Genomic DNA, 6000 nt, shown 5'->3' on the forward strand with positions numbered 1-6000 from the left:
AGTTGAGTTTTGATAACTGGTAGATGGATTTGTTAGTAACAACATTGAGACACCATCAGTCGATTCTTGTAAAAATGTCAATTTTGAAAACTCTTACATGTACCTATGTTTGTCCAGTACAAATGCGGTCTTTCCGCGGGGTGATGAAATTCATACTTTTAATAAAAACCCAACAACGTAGAGTTTAAAGTTAAATAGACCCATGGGCGGCGCACAATTGGTCCAGCGTCGTCCAAGGTAGGGGAGGGTTTGGCCGGCAGGGATGTGGGTTCGTTTCCCACGGGGGGCCAGTATGAAAGAAGAAAAAAACATGTATGCATTCACTAACTGTAAGTCGCTAAAATGTAAATGTATATAAAATAGGAACTTCTTATTCGGTGGGGTTTATCAGCGGTTGGCATCCAACGTTATGGTGCATTACCGCCACCTACTGTACTTGAGTGTGGGCCAGCGACAGGGAGAAACTAAATCCTACCTGCCAGCCCCGTTGCTCTTAAAACATTTACATTTACGTCATTTAGCAGACGCTCTTATCCAGAGCGACTTAAAGATAACAACATATTTGAGGCTATATCTAATGACGTTCTACTCAATATACTCTTTAAACTTATTTCCTTAATCCCTTTCTCCCTCATACTAGATCTCAGCCTCTCTCTTTACATTTACATTTTAGTCATTTAGCAGACGCTCTTATCCAGAGCGACTTACAGTTAGTGAGTGCATACATTTTCATGACTCTTTCCCTCTGATACTGCCCACACTGTAGCAATACATGCTCCACGGTCTCTGTTTCCTGACAATAATCACACTTTCCTGTTGGATGCTTTCCTATCACATTAAGGTCTTATTCAACCGGCTGTGTCCCACCCTTAATCTTGTAAAAATAGACTCCTCTCTTCTGTCCCTTCCTGCCGTCCTCCCCTCCCCGACTTTCCTCTGTACTTGAAATAAATGTCTGCCCTTCGTCTCTCTATTCCACTGCTCCTGCCATCTCTAGACCATCACTGTCCATATCAGGATTTTTGCCTCTGCCTTGCTCATTGAAACTACAACATCAACATCCCCACTACTAAGTGCTTGTTTAGCCAGTTCATCTACTGCCTCGTTCCCCTCCCCCCCACATGGGCTGGGACCCAAGTAAATCTTATCTGAATACCCATCTGTTTAATCCTGCCATGGGTTTGTAGCACCTCATAAAGCAGGTATTGTCTGCTACGTGAGCTAAAGGACTGGAGACTCATCAACACTGCACATGAATCAGAACAAATAACTACTCTGTCTGGCTTGACATCCTCCACCCACTGCAAGGCCAACAGGATGGCCATCAGCTCCGCCCACTGCAAGGCCAACAGGATGGCCATCAGCTCCACCCACTGCAAGGCCAACAGGATGGCCATCAGCTCCACCCACTGCAAGGCCAACAGGATGGCCATCAGCTCTGCCATATATACAGCCAGATGATCTGTAATACGTTTCCTGACGTCCACCACTCACTGCAAGGCCAACAGGATGGCCATCAGCTCCGCCATATATACAGCCAGATGATCTGTAATACGTTTCCTGACTTCCACCACCCACTGCAAGACCAACAGGATGGCCATCAGCTCCGCCATATATACAGCCAGATGATCTGTAATACGTTTCCTGACTTCCACTGCAAGGCCAACAGTATGGCCATCAGCTCTGCCGTATATACAGCCAGATGATCTGTAATACGTTTCCTGACTTCCACCCCACATTCCTGCACTACAAACGCTGACCCAGTACGTCCTGTCCTTGGATCTTTTGAACCGTCTGTGTAAATGGCCACAAAATCCTGATACACAGTATGCAGACGTCTCTTAAACAAATCAGTTGGATCAACACTCTCCCTATCTTTCTGTAGTCTCTCCAACACTTCTAGATCAACTACTGGAGGCGGGAGTAGCCATGGTGGATTCACAGGAATAGCTACCGTTGGACTAAACTACCTTCCATACAGTCCCATCTCCTTCGCCTGGGTATTACCCACCCACCTTCCCAAAACTCATGTTCTGTCTTCGCTCATGTTCCTAGCATGCCTGTAAAATCCCTTTTCGCAGGATGAGACACCCCATGTCCTTGTAGGTTGACTCAATAATTCATTGCCAGCTGCTGTCTCCTAATCTACAATGGCATATCCCCCTTCTCCACCTGTAATGCAGCCACTGGGGAGGTCTGAAACGCCCCACTACATATTCTGAGTCCTTGCCCCTGTAGCCTTTCCAGTGAGGTCCGGGCTGCCGAACCATATGCTATACTGCCATAGTCTATTACAGATCGGATCAATGCAACATACATGGTCCTCAATGAGGAACGCCCAGCCCCCCACTCCTTCCCCGTCAGACAGCGCATCACATTTAGCACCTTCTTACACTTTCCCACCACTCTCTCAATGTGTTCTGCCCAGGTCAGTCTAGTATCAAAGTATACCACAAGGAACCTGAAGGCCCCCACCCTCTCCAAGTTTCTCCCATGCAACTTCAAGCATACCTCATCTCCCACCTTCCTCCTGGTTAAGAACACTGAGTTTTCTCTACAGATAACCTGAATATCCACATTAATGCCCAGCACTCTACCTCATCAATTGCTTCCTGTACCTCTCTGACTATTTATGGCACATTTCTTCCCCTCTTCCATAAGGTCCCATCATCTGCAAATAACCACCTCCCGATATCCGGCCGAACCTGAGAGTAAACTCTCCAAAACTTGAGCGTGCGTCTCTAGCCAACTCTCCTGCTATCTCTCTCAGAATGACCTTCTTGATCCAAACCAGTCAGGTTTCAAGACTGGTCATTCAACTGAGACTGCTCTTCTCTGTGTCACGGAGGCTCTCCGCACTGCTAAAGCTAACTCTCTCTCCTCTGCTCTTATCCTTCTAGACCTGTCTGCTGCCTTTGATACTGTGAACCATCAGATCCTCCTCTCCACCCTCTCCGAGCTGGGCATCTCCGGCGCGGCTCACTCTTGGATTGCGTTCCTACCTGACCGGTCGCTCCTACCAAGTGGCGTGGCGAGAATCTGTCTCCGCACCATGTGCTCTCACCACTGGTGTCCCCCAGGGCTCAGTTCTAGGCCCTCTCCTATTCTCGCTATACACCAAGTCACTTGGCTCTGTCATATCCTCACATGGTCTCTCCTATCATTGCTACGCAGACGACACACAACTCATCTTCTCCTTTCCCCCTTCTGATAACCAGGTGGCGAATCGCATCTCTGCATGTCTGGCAGACATATCAGTGTGGATGTCGGATCACCACCTCAAGCTGAACCACGGCAAGACAGAGCTGCTCTTCCTCCCGAGGAAGGACTGCCCGCTCCATGATCTCGCCATCACAGTTGACAACTCCATTGTGTCCTCCTCCCAGAGTGCAAAGAACCTTGGCATGACCCTGGACAACACCCTGTCGTTCTCCGCTAACATCAAAGCGGTGACCCGATCCTGCAGGTTCATGCTCTACAACATTCGCAGAGTACGACCCTACCTTACACAGAAAGCGGCACAGGTCCTAAACCAGGCACTTGTCATCTCCCGTCTGGATTACTGCAACTCGCTGTTGGCTGGGCTCCCTGCCTGTGCCATTAAACCCCTGCAACTTATCCAGAACACTGCAGCCCGTCTGGTGTTCAACCTTCCCAAGTTCTCTCACGTCACCCCGCTCCTCCGCACACTCCACTGGCTTCCAGTTGAGGCTCGCATCTACTACAAAGACCATGGTGCTTGCCTACGGAGCTGTGAGGGGAACGGCACCTCCTTACCTTCAGGCTCTGATCAGTCCCTACACCCAAACGAGGACATTGCGTTCATCCACCTCTGGCCTGCTGGCTCCCCTTCCTCTGCGGAAGCACAGTTCCCTCTCAGCCCAGTCAAAGCTATTCGCTGCTCTGGCACCCCAATGGTGGAACAAGCTCCCTCACGACGCCAGGACAGCGGAGTCACTCACCACCTTCCGGAGACACTTGAAACCCCACCTCTTTAAGGAATACCTGGGATAGGATAAAGTCATCCTTCTACCCCCCCACCCCCCATAATAAAAAAAAAGAAGAAAAGTGGTTATCCCACTGGTAAATAATGTACTTACATTCAGTAATCTTGCACTGATTTGTCATCCTAAGCGTCCCAGAGATAAAATGTAGCATAGTTTTGTTTGATAAAATCCATTTTTATATTCAAATGTAGGAACTGGGTTCTACAGTTTGAACCCCTGCTGTCTCTGGCTCCACACCCACCCCGACCGGCCATCTAGATGTATGGAAGTTAGTGTATAAGCTAATGATCCATCATGTATGACATTCCTGGGAGGGTGTAAACTTACAAAAATGATATGGTAATACAAAATGTATATTCTCTATTGTTATGTACTTGAAAATGTATCAATTGACCAATTCAGCACATTTGGGCAGACTTAATACAAAATAGTCCAGTATTGCAATGCTTCACTGGATAAATCTGAAACTTTGCACACACACTGCTTCCATCTAGTGGCCAAAATCTAAATTGCGCCTAAACTGCAATATTATATTGTGGCCTTTCTCTTACATTTTACATTGTAGTCATTTAGCAGACGCTCTTATCCAGAGCGACTTACAGTTAGTGAGTGCATACATTTTTCATACTCTTGCATTTTCATGATGGAACAAAAAAATTAATAGAAAACGCATGTTTCTTTGTTTGTATTATCTTTTACCAGATCTAATGTGTTATATTCTCCTACATTAATTTCACATTTCCACAAACTTCAAAGTGTTTCCTTTCAAATGGTATCAAGAATATGCATATCCTTGCTTCAGGTCCCGAGCTACAGGCAGTTAGATTTGGGAATGTCATTTTAAGCGGAAATTGAAAAAACGGGTCCGATCCTTAAGAGGTTAAGGGCTTGTAAGTAAGCATTTCACAGTAAGGTCTACACCTGTTGTATTCTGCGCATGTGACAAATTTGATTTGATTTGGCTTTATTCAAAGCCAGTGGCATGTCGTTAGTAAAGATTGAAAATAGTAAGGGGCCTAGACAGCTGCCCTGGGGAATTCCTGATTCTACCTGGATTATGTTGGAGAGGCTTCCATTAAAGAATACCCTCTGTGTTTTGTTAGACAGGTAACTCTTTATCCACAATATAGCAGGGGGTGTAAAGCCATAACACATACGTTTTTCCAGTAGCAGACTATGATCTATAATGTCAAAAACCGCACTGAAGTCTAACAAAACAGCCCCCACAATATTTTTATCATCAATTTCTCTCAGCCAAGCATCAGTCATTTGTGTAAGTGCTGTGCTTGTTGAATGTCCTTTCCTATAAGCGTGCTGAAAGTCTGTTGTCAATTTGTTTACTGTAAAATAGCATTGTATCTGGTCAAACACAATTTTTCCCCAAAGTTTACTAAGGGTTGGTAACAGGCTGATTGGTCAGCTATTTGAGCCAGTTAAGGGGGCTTTACTCTTCTTAGGTAGGGGGTTAACGTTTGCTTCCCTCCAGGCCTGAGGGCACACACTTTATAGTAGGCTTAAAATGAAGATATGTCAAATAGGAGTGGCAATATCGTCCGCTATTATCCTAAGTAATTTTCCATCCAAGTTGTCAGACCCCGGTGGCTTGTCATTGTTGATAGACAACAATACTTTTTTCACCTATTCCACAATCACTTTACGGAATTCAAAACTACAATGCTTGTCTTTCATAATTTGGTCAGATATCCTTGGATGTGTAGTGTCAGCGTTTGTTTGCGGGCATGTCATGCCTAAATTTGCTAATCTTGCCAATAGTTTGCTTATCTTGCCAATGTTTTGCTAATCTTGCCAATGGTTTGCTAATCTTGCCAATAGTTTGCTAATTGTCACGGTTCAGACAGACGACAAGAGGACCACAATTGCGTCACACCAGAAAGTTTATTAAACTTAAGGGAAAAGGGAAGTAGGGAGTGAGTGAAGGCTCCAGGGGTTATTCCGTCCAATGTGCTGGGTCTGTGCCCCCCCCCAGTGGCAG

Source organism: Coregonus clupeaformis, chromosome 39 (assembly GCF_020615455.1).
Source record: "Coregonus clupeaformis isolate EN_2021a chromosome 39, ASM2061545v1, whole genome shotgun sequence".
In the NCBI taxonomy this organism is placed as follows: domain Eukaryota; kingdom Metazoa; phylum Chordata; class Actinopteri; order Salmoniformes; family Salmonidae; genus Coregonus; species Coregonus clupeaformis.